At 50.2% G+C, this 15,502-nt stretch overlaps 1 protein-coding gene across 5 annotated transcripts in view; it reads right to left on the bottom strand.

The window, feature by feature from the left end:
• TRAF5 (TNF receptor associated factor 5) overlaps positions 1–15,502 on the bottom strand; it is a 45,858-nt gene that overhangs the window by 20,192 nt on the left and 10,164 nt on the right. Inside the window, exon 1 of one of the 5 annotated variants that reach the window (XM_059412606.1) lies at positions 12,108–12,408. The exons of the other annotated variants lie outside the window; for them this stretch is intronic. The gene's annotated coding sequence lies outside the window, so the exon portion shown is untranslated. Of the gene's footprint in view, positions 1–12,107; positions 12,409–15,502 lie in introns of those variants that run through there. 5 annotated transcript variants of the gene reach the window in all.

Below are 15,502 nucleotides of genomic sequence, written 5' to 3'. Positions count from 1 at the left end.
AGGGAGTGGCTGAGGGATGATGGTAGGTGGGTGGTGGTGGGACGGTTAATTTTTGAACATGAATATAGTACCTATTCAAAAATAAACAAATGCACAAAAACAGAAACTAAAATCCACTGTTGTATCTATCATAGAACCAGGTTCTAAAATTCAGAGGAACATTTGATTTTAAATTAGACATGCATTTGTGTGAGTATTTGATTTGTATCTGTGCTCTTCCATGACACAGAGAACACCCCTGGTATTACTCATGGTCGTGTCTCCAGCCCTCAGCCCCGACCCGAGCTGGGTATGGAGAACGAATCAACTGTTTGTGGAATTCATGTGACCGAATGGACTCTGACAAATCCACAATAGGACAGCTCTAACCAGTGTTGCCCACTAACGCGGTGACCCTTTAACTTTTTATAAGGAAGGACTTCCCCGTCTTTGAAATCTGATGAAAAGTCTGGACCTTATTCCCATAAAACAGCATGGACACCTGATCTCTGGACCTCTGCAGACCCTCTGAACCCACCGGTTTCCCCAGTTAACCACAGGCCTGCCTTCCCAGTAGGAATGCTGTTACTTTGGGCCCAGGGCCAGGAGCGGTGCTTTCATAGAGTCCGGCATGTGGCTAAAGGCTGGGAGCCATCGAGGGTGGTCCTTGGGAGTGACATCCTTCCACGTGGTTAGGGAACAGGAAGGCTTGGCCTTCAGGCTTGCTTGCATTGGCTTGCTCTCGGGATCCCTCAAGAATCTCCTGCAGCTCATGAGGTCAGCCGAGCCTGAGAGCAGCTGCGTGTCGGACAGTGCAGGCGGGAATGGGAGCCATCCAGCCCCGGGCCTGGCTCGAGTCAGCTGCCAGCCCCGCCCAGTGCCGGAGTGGTCTGAGCCTGGGCTGTGGCCTCAAGACTGGAGCAGAGAAAGCAACTGGCCTCTTAGATCAGCAAATAAAGATTTCTCTCTGGAGAAGATCCACAGAAGAGGGGATTTTTTTTTTTTTTTAAATCCTGGGGTTTGAGACCAAAGCCCCACCTTTTCCTCTCTGCATGTTTCCTGCAGAACTTCAAGGGGGGCAGAGAACCAAGATGTGATTGTTCCCCTTTTAACCTGCTTTACTCTTAGAGTTAACAAGTCTTAACTGTGAAGATGAAGAGGCCCGGGACTGGATTCAGGTGCACAACCTTAATGTCCCAGACTCCTCTTTCTCCGGAGAAATGAAAACACCAATTCCAAACCTTCCTCATCTGCCCAGCGTTCTCTGGTCCCAAGGGAAGACAACAATTCATGTCCCACACCCCTCTAGGATTCTCTCTGAGACCAGGCTCTTGTCTCTGTCACACAGCATCTAAATTTGGACGCTCAGAGATGTGCTCTAACACCACAGTCTTGCTCAGCTCCTAAAACGGGGCAGTAAGACGGACAAGACTCAGTCCGCTTCCCCCCTCCCCGGCCCACTGCATTCTATCCTCTTTCCTAATGGAGGAATTCAATACACTCATCTGTGTGCCCCTCTTTCTCTACAACAGCCGATCTCAAACTTTTTGGTCTCAGGACCCTCCCTCCCACTCTTTAGACTCTTGAAACTGAGGACCCAAAGACCCAGAACAGCCAACACAATACTGAAGGAAGAGAAAAAAATTGGAGGATTGACACAGCCCTACTTCAAGACTTCCTACGAAGCAATAATAATCAAAATAGTGTAGTAGTGGTGAAAGAAGAGACAGACAGATAAATGGAACAGAAGAGAGAACCCCAAAATAGACCCACATAAATATAGACGACTGACCTCTGACAAAGAACCAAAGGCAATACAATGGACAAAGACAGTTTTTTTTTTTTTTTTTCAGAAATGGTGGCAAAACAACTGAAAATCAGCATGCTAAAACATTTTGAGTTAGTTTTTGTAAAAGGTGAATCTAGACGTAGACTTTCCACCTTTCACAAAAACTAACTCAAAATGAATCACAGACCTAAATGTAAAATGCAAAGTTATTAAACTCCCAGAAGACAACACGGGAGAACATCTAGATGACCTGAGGTACGGCCATGACTTTTTAGAGACAATATCAAAGGCACAAACCATGAAAGAAAGAATTTGTAAAGTGGACTTCATTAAAATTAAAAATTTCTGCTCTGCCTAAGACACTGTCAAGAGAATGGGAAGACAAGGCACAGACTGGGGGGAAATATTTTCGAGACACATCTGATAAAGGACTGTTATCCAAAATATACTTCACCAGAGAAGACAGGCAGGGGCACGTCAGCATATAAAAAGGTGATCCACATCAAATGTTGTTTTATTCACCTACTAGGACGGCCCAATCCCCACCGCTGATGGTTCCAAATATTGGTGAGGATGTGGAGGGACAGAAACCTCACTCACAGCGGGTGGGAATGCAACACTTGGGAAGAGAGCCTGGCAGTTTCTTTCTTTCTTAATTATTTATTTGACAGAGACAGAGAGATCACAAGTAGGTAGAGAGGCAGGCAGAGAGGGGGAAGCAGGCTCCCCGCCGAGCAGAGAGCCCGATGCAGGGCTCGATCCCAGGACCCTGAGACCACGACCTGAGCCGAAGGCAGAGGCTTAACCCACTGAGCCACCCAGGCGCCCCCAGCAGTTTCTTACGAAACATGTCTTACCATGCAGGAATCCCTCCTTGGTATCTACCCATGGGACATGGAAACCAATGTCCCCATAAGACCCTGCACATGGATGTTTACAGTTATGTTTTCATAACTGACAAAACTTAGAAGCAAATGAGATGTCCAACAGTAGGTGAATGGATACGCTGGTACATCCTGACAACGCAGTATTCCTCAGCGCTACTAAGAAATGAGCTATCAAGCTGTGAAAAGATGTGGAGGAATCTTAAGTATATATTGCTTAGTGAAAGAAGCCAATCTGAAGAGCCTATGTAATGTACACTTCCAACTATAGAACATTCTAGAAAAGGCAAAATAATGGAGGCAGTGAAATGATGGGAGGTTGCCAGGAGTTAGGATGGAGTAGGGGGAGATGAATACGAGGTGCACAGAGGATTTGGGGGCACTGAAAATACTCAGTACGATATTGCAGCGGTAGAGACATGTCATCATGTATTTGTCCTAAAACAACATCTTATCTGCCTAAAGACAGATCCTGCAAAGGGAATCCAATTACTATAAACCACCTCTCCAGGAGTCTCATCAACAGGGAAGAGCATCTCATCACAGGAGAAGAAACTAGAAGGTGATACTCAGACAAACTTGGTCATAAGCGATCACACATCCCCCCAGACTTCTAAGGGCCCATTTATCTCTCCTAAAAATTATTTGCTGTCCCCTAAGAGGCCTACTTCCCCTCCCCTTTCCCTCTTAGGATGGTATTCAAGCCTGAATTCCAAGCCACCTGAGGGAGCTACTCGTCTTTTCCGTGGGTATCTCCCACGAATACACGAGTTATATGTGTTGTTAAACTTCCGGTTGTCTTTCTCTTGCTAATCTGTCTGTGATCACAGAGGTCTCAGCTAAGAACTCAGAAGAGTAGAGGCGAAATTGGTTTTCCTCCCCTACCCAATGTATGGGTATGAATGAATGTAGGTTCATCAGCTGTGACAAATGTACCTCTCTGTTGGGGATCGTTGATGGTGGGGGAGGCTGTGCATGTGTGGGGGGGGGGGGTCTTGGGAAATCTCTGTACTTCCTGCTCAATTTTGCTGTGAATCTAAAGCCACTCGAAAAAATAAAGTCTAAAAAAAAAAAAAAAACTGAGGACCTCTGAGTTGTTTATGTGGGTTATAGCTATCGGTATTTACCAATTTGAGATGAACAGTGAGGAGTTTAAGGGTGCCTGGGTGGTGCAGTTGGTTAAACGTCTGACTCTTGGTTTTGGTTTAGGTCATGATCTTACGGTTGTGGGATCGAGTCCCATGTCAGGCTCTGCGCTCAGCCCAGAGTCGACCCGGGATTCCCTCTCCCCTTGCTCCTCCCACTCATGCTCGCTCTCGCTCTCTCTCTCTCTCAAATAAATAAATAAATAAATAAATCTTTTTTAAAAACTGAGGAGTTTAAAAAATACATTTCTTTTTTAATTTACTTGAAGATAATAATGAGCCAACTATATGGTAGCACACATAGCATTTTTATGAAAAATAGCCGTTTTCCAAAAGAAAAAAATGAGTGAGAAGAGTGTCACTGTTTTACAGTTTTGCACCTCCGTTTGGGCTTAACAGAAGACAGCCGGGTTCTCATATGTGATACTCCTGCGTTCAGGTGTCACAGTATCACACATCAGGTAGCTTTTGGAAAGCACCACTGTATGCTCAGGAAAAGAGAATAAAAATGGCAAATGATAGCTTAGTAGTAGCATGAAAATAGTCTCGCCCATACACCCCCTGAAAGGGCTTCCGGGAGGCCAATATGTACAATTTGCCAGTTTCTGTGCCTGAACATACCTGAACTAAGAAAGAGCCCATCAGCTGCTCTCCTGGTAAGACATTCTCCAGCACCCCCAGGGCTCGAGAAGCCCACTTTGGGAACCACAGTCCTATCAGTCTGCTGGGCGGGCCCGGGCCTTGTCAGTCTTTGTGCTGATGGCGCCCAGCACGCGCGTGACCTCATGGTCTCCTCACTCCTGCTGCACGGCCTGCGGAGGCCTGGGGACCCCATGCCCCATTCTCCCTCTTCCTACCTTTGTGTCTAGCTCAGCTGGAGGCGGCACACAGGAGTCATCTACGACCCTGTTCATGCTCTCCTCTGTGGTCTTGCCCAGTATTTGTTTGGATGAAATTGAGTTTTTATTTCATTAGGTGTTGTTGTTGTTGTTTTAAGAATTTATTTACTTATTTGACAGAGCGAGATCACAAGTAGGCAGAGAGGTGGGCAGAGAGAGGGAGAGGAGGAAGCAGGCTCCCTGCTTAGCAGAGAGCCTGATGCGGGATCCCAGGACCCCAATATCATGACCTGAGCCGAAGGCAGAGGCTTAACCCATTGAGCCACCCAGGCACCCTAGGTGTTTTTTTTTTTTTTTTTTTAATAAGCACTTAAGTTCTGCTACATAATATACACTTTTGATGTTTCAGGACAGTGTTCTTATATATAAATGAACATGATCTCTCCCTGGGCAGGGTCTGTCTCCTCTCTCTGAAGCTTCTTTGGGCCCATGCCCGGCCCCCCAAAATGTAATCGATTCAATGTGCTCATGGACATGGGAGAGTCCCAATAATACAACCATAAAGGCCGCTGTTTCCTTGTCTACAAACATATTTCTCTAATTAATTGAACACTTCCAGCTAGGACTCTGTCATTCCTAGGCAGCTATTTAGTGGAAATAAATAAGAGCTCCATTTTATTAAAATCTCTTCCCTTTGGGTATAATAGCTTATGTAACAGGAAGAGTAAAAAGAGTTCTGTTCTCGCAAATAAGAAAAGAAAGTCACGGAAATTACTAGCAGAGCCTGCATATCTCCGTATCTACCAGTGCCCACTGCAGTGAATGGTGCCTTATTCCTGCCATTGATGTCACCCGCAATGTGGTCCTCCTGCTGAAAAGTTATTGACTTATACCTGAAACAAGGGAAAATCACATACAATATGCTCCCCAAGGACTCTCATTGAGTTTCTTATAAACACCATATTTTTAGCTTCATAAATTGCTGCCACTTTTTGTTGAGAATTTTCTAGGAATTCCAAAGGAAAGCTGTGGACGTCAGGATTTAAGTTCTTTACTCACAAGGTTCTGCTGATTCACTTTTGGGGAACACACAATGAACAGTCTAACATTCTGAGGCAACAAGAGTTTAGGTTTTAGTTACCGTAAAAAAGACACACATCTAGCAGATTTCAGTCTTCAGTTTAAAAAAGAAAGGTACATCCTTGGCTGTCTGTTCGCCCTACTTCCATAGGATCCCAAACATCTTGTTTAGATTAATGAAGGTTTGGAAAACTGCGGAATGTTTTTATAAATCATTTTATACTTTGTGGGGGTTTTGGGGAAAGATTTATTTCTTTGAGAGAGAGCGAGAGTGAGCGCAGGATTGGGGGGGGGGGGGGGGGGAGAGAGAGAATCTCAGGCAGACTCCCTGCCCAGCGCGGAGCCCGATCCTACAATCCTGAGATCATGACCTGAGCCGAAAACCAAGAGTTAGAAGCTCAACTGACTGAGCCACCCAGACGCCCCAATTATTTTATACTTTATAAGACATAAGCCCAGGAACTAGGCCTCCAGAGCTTTCAAGATCTGATTCTTGGGAGCTTCTGGTTACTACAGGCAAAATTTCAGAGTGGAAATGTCTCAAGACCAGAGACCTGGGCTCCATCCCTGCTCTGCCGCTCACCAGCTACGCAACCTTGAACATGACACCCCCCACACCTCCCTCATAGATTCAGCATGACAGGTCGTGGACTGGGTCCCAAGAGTGCAAAGATCTGTGATATATTACATCTGCCGTGGAGGGTGTCCAGGGCAAGGAGAGGCAATCAGACACAAGAACGACGCGTTACACTGTCCTGGTGGCAAGGACCACACACAAAAAAAACCTGTCTGAGCCCAGGTGATGGGTAGCTAGTGCTTTCTGAGTTGTCTGTGTTGATCTCACAGAGAAGAAAACATCTCAGCTGCTCATGAAGAAGGTATCCCTTCTTCTTTCTAGATGAAGGAGATACAAGAATTTCGAAGAGGATGGCCTAAAAATTCTGGAGTGGTTAATAATTAACTGTGGCTCAACTGGAATGAAGGGAACACGCCAGCCATTTGCCTATTTGTTCTCAGATCCACTCTCGGCTCTCCGGCCTGGGTCTGCATCATGGAGGTGGGGTGACCTGGACCCCCACAAACTCTGTTTCCTGGGCTCCCTGGCTGCTGGCTAGATTCAGCCAACAAGAAACACTATCGAGGGCGGGAGGATGGGAGAAAGGGAGAAGCCAGAGTATCTCTCTCCCATCCCTTGGTGTTGGGCAGCATCTCCACAGTGACTGGGTCTCCTCCGTGGCCCCTGGCTCTGTGGACTAGCTCCCGCCAGGTCGGCCAGGGGTGGTCCTCAGCACCTAAGCTCTAGAGGGTACGGGAAGCCTCCCGCCAGGACTCATCTCTGAATTACCTCACCCTGAATCTTCTGTTCGGCTTCCTAGCTTTGCCATCACCTGCGTAAGCTGATTCCTGTATAACTGAATTCCTGTCAGAAACCACTAAAACGGTCTCTGTGAGATATAAGTGTGGAGAGAGAGGGGAGGAGCATCATGTGAAGAGCCGAATGCATGCCATAGCCACGAATTCCAAGTTTTACCTCATGGTTTCAATGATTTAGGGATGCTAAACATATAGGACAGGCCCACGCACAGAGTTTAGGGAAGACGCTAACCCAACAGACTGAAGGAGGATGACAACGGCCTGACTTAAGGTAGGGGCAAAGAGAAGCCATGTTTGTGAGGCATCTCTGAGGTAAAATCCAGGGATTTAGAAAGGGGTTCAGTGGAAGGGCTTAAGGAGAGGACAGTGGAGGATGGATCCCAGATTCGTTTGGAAAAATGGGTAGTTGATGGCACCAGTGGGAGAGGATGAAGGAGAGAAAGAAAGAAGCAAGAATGCAGTAGGGGACATATGGAAGTTGGGGTCCCCTGGGGACAGTCTTAAGGGAATGGAGGTGAGTCAGACGAGCTGACATCTAACATCTCTTCCCGAAAAAATGACAGGATTTCTAGGAAATGGCCACATTTCCTTTGCGGCACCAATAATTGTTTTAAAATTACCCAAGGCATCAAAAAAAAATTTTTTTTTAATTTTGCAAAAATTTAAGTTGTCATTTTAGTGATGGCATTTGACATAAGAGGTTTATTAGATCTATGTCAGGGAAATAAGATCTGGAGACAGAAGACATCCCGGAGAGAGAGCAATGGGAAAATCCCTTGAGCCAGTACTGAAGTCTGTCCTTCCCGTTCAGACCTATGGCTACAGCACAGCCCTTCTTTACTTCCTGCTTGGGATTTAACTGGTGCTGCTTCCCCCAAAGCAACCGCCTTTCAGTCCTGTGTGACCCTCCACCCCTTATTAGGTCCAAGATCCCTCTTGCTAATGACTTCTAGGGTCCAGGGGCTGCTGATGAGTGTACAGAGGTGCCTGGGAAGGGTTTGAGAGGCTTCTAGTCTTCCCCCACGACTTCTTCGTAAGGGAGGGTCCTGGGAGCTGCAGAGTGGAGAGAGGCTGCTTTCTCTGACAGGTGGGACCGACAGGGCTGGGGGACAAGGAGGGGACACGGAGTCTGGCCAAGAGCGCCAGGATGGCCTTTGAGCCATAGGCAATGGAGGAACAACCCCACACTGGCCAATGAAAGCCACCAATCCAGGATGGGCAGCTAGAAGCCAAGCTCCTCCTTTCTCAGCCCTGTTCAGGCCTCACCAGAAGCATAAGGAACCGACTCCCTGACGCTCGCATTCAGCAACAGGGCACAGGTGCCAATAGGCTCTTCCCCAGACTCAGCCGAGAACCAACCAAGGTTCCTGGGCTGAAATTCAAGGAGAGATGGGGTTAGTGATGAGGAAAAGTTAAAATGTCAAATCCCTGATGCAGTGACCCAAGGAGACTCTGGCATCTGTGCCCATCTGGGAGTACAGGCAGTTCCTGCTCTCAGGCACCTGGCCCTTGAATTCTGAGATTCTGCTCTTCTCGGAAGAACAGTTACTACCGGGAAAGTGGAAAAAAAAAAAAAGAAGAAGAAGAAGGAGGAGGAGGAGGAGGAGGAGAAGGAGAAGATGACACTTTATCTAGTATGTTATCCGCACGGCATGAGGGAGAAGTGAGATGCACTTAAACGTGGTTACCAAAGCCTCGGTCCTCAACGGCGTAGGAAGATCTTTCCTCGGAAGACGAAACCCGTCAAGACAACTGCTAGGCCTCTGCTCCAACCCTCGACCTTCTCTTCTTGTCTACCGTTTCCCTAGCTTTCAGCACCACGATGATACGACTACTGTGTGAACTCTGGGAGAAACTGGTTTTATTTTCATTAACCTTTAGCCATGTAGGTCAGACAAAGAGGAAGGGCCTTGGAGAAATGCAGAAGTAATGAGGCCATTTTCCATCAGGCGGAATGTGGGACGGAGACCATACAGAGACCAGGTCATTCCATGACAGCCAGACAATATGTGACGACAGCCTACGAATGACCCACAGCCTATCCACTGGTTGGCTGGCTTTAGTGTTGCAGAGGCAGAGGTAAGGGTGTATTTTCTTTTCCTTACACTTTCCCAGGAGAGGGTTTTCTTGGATACAGGATGAATGATGTGGGTAAGATTTTAATTCCTTTGAAGAGAAGTGTGATTTCTCTCCAAACTGTCAGGACACTTCTGTTTTTCCATTTTCCTGGGAGTGCAGCAAAGCACTGCTGGTGAAGAGAGGGGGGTTCTAGGGCTGACAGGCATCCCTGCGCCCCTCCTGGGGTGCCCACCCCTATGTGCCCTTAACATCAATCTCCCCTACGCGGAAGCCTCAGAGCCCATCTCAAGTCCACTTGGCTCCAAGGGATGCTGGAGCAGACATTTTAGCTTGGCTCTCAGAACTTAAGACCAAGAGGGGGGAAAAAAAAAAGAGAGAGAGAGAGAGAGAAAACACTACTGATCTTCCCAGACAAAAGCTTCCTCTTTGGGAAGTTTCGACTCTAGTCTCTCAGCCGCCAGCCTCAGGTCCGACCTGCTGTCCGGGCTCAGCTCCTTGGTGAGCTCCACAGGGAGGGGCTGTCCTCCTCGGTCTCCAGACCCTCAGAGCCAGCCCCATGCCTGGCCCAGAGCGCTCAGTCGGTGTTCACTAAATAGGGGAATTCTAGGATTAATGTGAGACCTCCCTTTGGAAGGAGGGCCAGGAAGACAACCGAGGGCAAATCTGAACGAGGCAGACAGACGGCGAGGGGCAAAATGAAAAGATGCAAATGGAGGAAAAAAAAAAAAAGATGTAACTGGAAGGAAGCGTTGGAATTGGATAAGGGTCAGGCTTACACTCAGCGAAGCTGTCTAGGCTCAGAGTCCGCCGATTTACGTGCAGGGTCTCGTTTGAATCCTCACAGCAACCGGATGACGGATACATCATTAGCATCCCCAGGTTGCTAAATGAGGAAACTTGGAGATTTCCCATGTCCAGGTAGCAGTGAAGGCCCTTAGGGAATAAAGAGGTGCTGGGGTTCCTCTCTGTTTCTTCAAAGTCTGCCAAGAGGCAGTGTGGGATGCTGGCCACTGGCGTGGGCTCTGCAGTCAACCTGCCTGGGCACAAATCCCCATTCCATCCCTGAACAGCTGCATGATCTCAGACAAGTTACTCAGTCTCTATGCATCTCAGTTTCTTCATCTAGAAAATAATGATAATGATAATAGTAGTTACCTTAGAGAATCTTTGAAGAACAAATAAGTTAATACTGCACATCAAGGGGCGCCTGGGTGGCTCAGTGGGTTGAAGCCTCTGCCTTCGGCTCAGGTCATGATCCCAGGGTCCTGGGATCGAGCCCTGCGTCGGGCTCATCTGCTCAGCGGAGAGCCTGCTTCCTCCTCTCTCTCTGCCTGCCTCTCTGCCTACTTGTGATCTCTGTCTGACAGGTAGGTAAATAAAATCTTTAAAAAAAAAAAAAATACTGCACATCAAGGGTCAGCCGGCCCACCACTTGTTTTTGTCAATAAAGTTTTATTGGAACACAGCTATGTTAATTTCTTTACCTGTCATCTAGGGTTGGTTTTGTTGTTGTTGTTGCTGTTGTTTTTCCTACCACAGCTGAGTTGAGCAGCTGTGCCACAGACCATACGGCCCAAAGCCTAAAGTATTTACTTTCTGGTTCTTTACAGAAAAAGTTTGCTGACTCCGGTATGCATGAAGAGCTTATAATGGTGGTACACAGGAATGAGGAGGAGGAGGAGGAGGATGACAACTTAGCATTTGCCTCAGAGCCCCTCCACCAAGGTCCCCCCACTCTGGTGACACCCTGACTGTCTGACCGGTGGGGCACTGTATCAGGCTCTGGGGACCAGGGAAGAACAGAAGAGAGGGTCCAAGTCTGCTCTGGTGGGGCTTACAACGGAGGAGACAAGGGAGTAGCCACAAAAGAGGTAGTTAACAAACTGTGGTAAGTCCTCCGAAGGAGATCAACAGGATGTTGAGATAAAGAAACAGAAGCAGCCCCTGCAGACAGGAAGGCCTTCTGGAGGAGGCGACACATGAACAGTCAGGGGAGGATGAGAAGGAGCGAGCGGGAGGACCCGCGGAACAGACCCCGCAGGCGGAGGGACGGACAGCAAGGGGAAGGACTGCTTCTGGGAAAGGCCTTGCCATGTTTGGGAAACACAGAGGAGGCCCGCGTGGCCTAATGTCAGGGACAAGAGGAAGAGCAGGCGACGGGGCAGAGGCCAGATCACATGGGCCGGGCTGCCTGCAGGAAGGAATCCGGGTTCATTCTAAGACCAAAGCCGCGGGAAACAGCAGGAGTATTTTAAGGAACTAATGACAGTGTCTGCTCTGGAGCCTAAGAAGACCAGGGCAGGTGCCGCATGGAGAAGGGCCTGGGGGCAGGGGGAGCGCGGTGGGGAGGCTGATGGAGTGGAGACGCTGCCGCGCTGGGGCAGAGAGCACAGACCTGGACGCTGGTGGTGGCGGGGAAATGGAGCTGTCCAGTGACCGTATGCGGGGCTGGGGGGGGGTGGGAGGACCGGAGGCCGACTCCAGGACTGGGCCTCACCCCCGGGGGCAGGTGGTGCCTGCTGAGATAGGGAAGAATGAAGGCAGAGGAAGGGAAGTCAGGCGTCATCTGGGAGCACGGGGAGAGAGCCACCGCTTTGCCTGAAGACACCCCTTCCCTTCGGAGACGATGACCTCAGGCCCCACCCCACCCCAGGGCGACTTGCCTAAATAGATCCCCTTCTTTCCTCCGGTCTTTTCAGGCTCGTGAGTGTTCCCTCGCTCACCGCTCTGCGGCACGTGCCCTCGCTTTCTCTGCGTCCCCGTGTTCCTCCCCCGGCCCCTGTGATAGTGACCAGCGGCAGTTCTGATGGCAGAGCTGGGTCCCGAGAGCCCACCCACGGTCCCCTCCCGTACAGCCGGCACCCCGTGAAGGCTCGAGTCACATCACACCCTGTGGGTGGGCCCAGCTCCTCACTCACGGGGACGCACTGTCACTCACGTGCAGAAGCCGCACCTCCCCTGCACGGGTGCAGCACCCCCCGCATCGGGACCCTTGACTCGGCGACTGCTCTTCCTCCACCCAGAGCTGCCTTTCTCATGTCTCTAGCCCCTCCTCCACACGTTCTACTCCTCACTTCACCCCATGCGTTATTCTGAATTCACAGTTCCACAGGACTATCTCCCACTAAAGGTTTATTCATTCAATCACTTTTTGTCAATCATTCCTTTGCTGAGGACCTACTGTACGCAGACACTGACGGGGAAGGCAGCATGGAGAGCCCAGATTCCTCACGCCCCCACCCGCACCCCACCCTGGCAGGGGCAGGGGGCTTCAGCCCAGCAGCACTGCTCCCGCCACCCCCCCCCCACACACCCTTCCATTGCCAGCTCCAGAGCAGGGCCTGTAGTCCTGGGTCCCTCCTAGGCTTCCCCTGCAGCCTGGCCTGTTCTCCCAGGTCTCTGAACCCTGCCCTTGAACAAGCCAGGGGGCCCTGAATCATCTGGGTGATGGGTGGGCGGTGGGGGGGGGGGGGGGTGCCCAAGGGCTTGGGAAATGCATATTATATTAGTTCGATGACCTAAACTGTAATCACACAATCAGACTCACCAATGAGTCTGTCCTAAATTGCACCCTGCTGCCCTTTATGTGGCATTAAGTACTTCCTCCTTGAAACCCCCTGATCTGTTGGTCCTGGGGACACTGTGCTGTGCGGCCTTCTCCCACCCCTGGCCACACTACTGCAGGGCTCCCTGTGGGACTCCCCTGAGGTTGGGTCAGCCTCTGTCCCCCATCCTCGCCAAATTCCCACCTCTCCTCATGGGAAAGGCCACCTCGTCCCAACCGGACTTCTTCCCAAATGTGGGTGGGGATCCCTACTTCACCACGGCCTGGGGCATCAGCTGAGCCTTGGGATTTTCTCTGCCTCTCCCTTCCTGACCATCCTATCCCCTCACATGCATGGGGAGACGGAGATTCCAGGGGCCCGGCAAGCAGAGCCACGTGGCAGTTTGGAGACAGAGTCAACAGACAATGGCTGAGACGCTGAGATCCGGCTTGGAATTCAGAAGCCTCGGCCCGGCCCCATCATTCACGGGCTACGCGTGCTCTGTGGAAAGGGGAGAGACCCAAGAGCTCCCTAGACAGGATACACAACAGACGTGCCAAGGTGGATTCAGAAGGCTTGGCTTGACCTTTTGGCGACTTTTAGCTACCAAAGGCCAACATCACTCTAGCCATGCCTCATCTCTCATACCAGCTCATGCATAGGTTCCTCTGGGCCAGGTCATGTCTCCAAAGCAGACCACAGACGTGTGAACTCTACCGGCTGCCTCAGAGCCCCGAGAGGCTGGGGCTGGGGCAGGAGTCGATGTTCTGCAAGGGGCAGACGGAGCTACCCTCTTCCAACCAGTGGGAGACCAGCTCCCGCCCAGGCCCAGGGAGAAAGCAGATGGGACCACAGGTGGCCCTCTCATGCCGGCTCTGTACTGTGGCCATATAACCTAGAAGCTTCCTGAGGTCTACTACTCCAGGTGTAGCCCAGATGCCCAGCCCACACAAGGGCAGGCGTCCTTGAGTCCTGCTCATGGAACCTTCTAGCCCCTCACACAACCCTGGACATTGGGTTCTTGGGATCAAGACAGCAGAAGAGGGAGAGATGGAAGCAAGCCCATGGGGGATGGGGAGGGGCAAGAGAGAAAGAGAAAGAATTGGAAAGAATGGCTTCTTCCCAGCCAGTTGTACAAGGGCTTAAGAGATCAGCAAGCTAATGTGTCACAGCTTTGGAAACACAGTGACACTCATCAAACCAAATCTCAAGCAGAAACATCAGTAATTTGGGTGCCTGTGGTTCAGTCAGTTAAGCGTCTGCCTTCAGCTCAGGTCATGATCCCAGGGTCCTGGGATGGAGCCCCGCATCGGGCTCCCTGCTTGGCCGGGAGCCTGCGTCTCCCCTTCCCTCTGTGCCCCCGCACTCCTGTTTGCAATCTCTCTTTCTGTGTGTCAAATAAAGAAATAAAATCTTTTTTAAAAAGAAAAAGAATAAAACATCAGTAAATTAAAAAGCGTACCAAGGAATTATTTTGGTGGGAACCAGGTCTATTTGGGTTTTCCTACGATCTATACCTCTCTGGCAACTTTTTTGGATAATCTTGGAGGTTCCACGGTTTGAATTTTCAAGATAATAACACTAACACTACCATTCACACACACTAGTACTTAGCAGTTTGTAGGTTCACACACAGCATCACACCCAGTCCTTGCACTAATCCTGTGGCAACGTTACCAGCGTCACCGTGCTGATGGAGTCTGTACCTGGGGCCCAAGCCGTGAAGCCACTTGCGCACACCTCATAGCTAGCATGCGGCGGAGCAGGATGTCAGTCCAGGCTCCCGGACTCCGAGTCCAGTGCTCTCGGCTCTGTGTCATGGCCAGAGGGAAATTCACCCCATTCCACCCGACACGGAGAGAGATCTGGGTGAGAGGCAGCACAGCCTAGAGACCAGCTCTGGAATCAGACCGTAGGGTTCAGTTCCTTCTGCCACCCACTTACCTGGGTCCTCTCTTCCTCATCTGGCAAATGGGACAATCATAGTACCTGCCTCTAAAGCTTGGAGTTGGAATTAAATGTGTTGAATCACGTAAATTACTAGCACACAGTGCCCCAGACATAAAGAAGCTACTTAATATCCACGCGTGTCCATCCTTCACGCCCGGTCAGCATTTATACAGCGCCTGCTGTGTGCAGAGGCCCCTGCCTCACTCTACAGTGGGGGAGGACCCCAAGTGACCAGATAGTTCCGGTCTCCCAGACACGTCAGTCCCAGTGGGGACCATACCAAGTCCAACAAGCATTTGCCTGAAGAGTGTGAGTGAAGAGTGGAACAGGCTAGAGATGCTGGCCTGGGCGCCTTCCCCCAGAGAAACAGACCTGTTTGGGGAGCCTACTTGTTGCAATACTTTGGCCTGGCCTATAATGTACTTCAGAATGGGATCTCTCAGTAGCAGCTAGAAGTCAGCTTACGAAACAAGTTTCTGGGTACAGTCTACAGCAGGTCATCATGTGAGACGCACGGAGCTGGACCGCTAGGCCAGCCTCTAGACCATTCCCCTCCCCCCCCCACTGGCTGCTCTTCATTTCCCCATGGCTCCGAGGACCCAGGCTGGTGCTCTTCTCTCCACATTCCTTCTCCAGCTGAGCTCATCTTAGCTCCCGCCTTGGATGGCATCTGAGGCCGACAGCACCCCGCTTTCTGTCTGCAATCTGGGCCTCTCCTATCCCAGCCACCTGGCCCACACCAACTTGTTCACTCGCCAGACCCCTCAGTAGTAACACAGCCAAGCACCCCCCCAACCTGCTCCTCCCCAGCCTTCCTCCACCCCAGGGAAAGGGCGCC

The sequence above is a fragment of the Mustela nigripes genome, chromosome 10 (genome assembly GCF_022355385.1).
Source record: "Mustela nigripes isolate SB6536 chromosome 10, MUSNIG.SB6536, whole genome shotgun sequence".
NCBI lineage: Eukaryota > Metazoa > Chordata > Mammalia > Carnivora > Mustelidae > Mustela > Mustela nigripes.
The sequence above is the reverse complement of the archived record's forward strand: the minus strand, read 5'-3'. Positions and strand labels throughout refer to the sequence as shown.